General features: G+C 46.8%; 1 non-coding gene across 1 annotated transcript; it reads left to right on the forward strand.

Annotated features, from left to right (window-relative positions):
* The first annotated feature begins 289 nt into the window (after positions 1-289).
* LOC144295596 (U6 spliceosomal RNA) lies at positions 290-396 on the forward strand. The gene has a single exon (XR_013362677.1). It is a non-coding gene; the product is annotated as a U6 spliceosomal RNA (small nuclear RNA).
* The last annotated feature ends 902 nt before the right edge of the window (positions 397-1,298 follow it).

Raw genomic sequence — 1,298 nt, forward strand, 5'->3', positions numbered from 1 at the left:
GTTGGTGGTTATCCATGGAGACAGCTGGAAGTCATTTGTTCAAAAGTAGCAAAAGTCATTTGTTCAAAAGTTGGCATGCTGACCAAATACTCCGGCCAAGACACCATTACTGTGACTCCCTTGGCCTTGCCCTCTGACTTGCCACTTCTGGATTGGAAAACAGAGTCCTGGGACTTAAAATGACGTGTCCATATTCACACAAAAAATTATCAACCAAGCCAAAACTCGAACCTATGTTTTTCACTGTACCCCCACTGCTTCCTGCCTAGCACAAGAATCTTCCTTAATTGTGCTCGTTTTGGCAGCACATATACTAAAATTGGAACGATACAGAGAAGATTAGCATGGCTCCTGCTTAAGGATGACACGCAAATTCGTGAAGCATTCCATATTTTTGGAGGAAAAAATAAAACAAGACGAAATCAGAAAGGAAGGCAAACTGAAAGAGACTCTTAATTATAGCAAACAAACTGAGGGTTACTGGAGGGGAGGAGGGTTGGGGGATGGGGTAACCGGGTGATGGGCATTGAGGAGGGCGTGTGATGGGATGAGCTGTTATATAAGACAGATGAATCACTGACCTCTATCTCTGAAACCAATAATACATCATATGTCAAGTCATTGAATTTAGTTTTTTTTTAAAAAAGAATCTCCCTTAATTTCTACCCATTTCTATCCTCCAATACCCCTACAATAAATTCCCCTCCTTGTAAGTTACCTGGAGTTGGTTTTCATTGCTGACATGCCAGACAAACACACAATCATAGAATAGTGGTTTCATTTTCCATTTCATGCCTTCATAGAAATGTTCTCCAGCGGTTTCTTGGACACTGAGATCCAAGGTTTTTCTTTGGGGGCAGCTGACTACGTGGAAGTGGGGATGCGGAGAGAAGAGTGAAGAAGAGGATGGGAGAATGAAAAGATCTGCATGTTTTCCATCCAGTCCATTCTAGGGCTGAGGGTGCAGCGAGGGGCCGCAGGGGCAGAGCCTCTAACAGATGCCAGGAGCTGGGCTCGGCAGTTGCCCTTGTGGCCACGGCACCGGGAGGAGGGTGTTCCGCATCCCAAGTGGAAAGAGTGAGGCTGGGCGAGGCCGAGGACCTTGCCCGTGGTTGTCGGGCAAGGGGCACAAGGGGGCAGAACCAGCCTCTGGACCAGACTGGGGTCCTTCAGCCCTTTCCACCTGAATCTGCGGGTTGACCACGGTGGCTAACCCGTGTGCCTTTTTCTTCTTATAGGATGACTTCCAAGCTGTATCCATGATTTGGAATGAGTGCATAATGACATGACGAGATCGT

Source organism: Canis aureus, chromosome 23 (genome assembly GCF_053574225.1).
Source record: "Canis aureus isolate CA01 chromosome 23, VMU_Caureus_v.1.0, whole genome shotgun sequence".
Taxonomy (NCBI): Eukaryota; Metazoa; Chordata; class Mammalia; order Carnivora; family Canidae; genus Canis; species Canis aureus.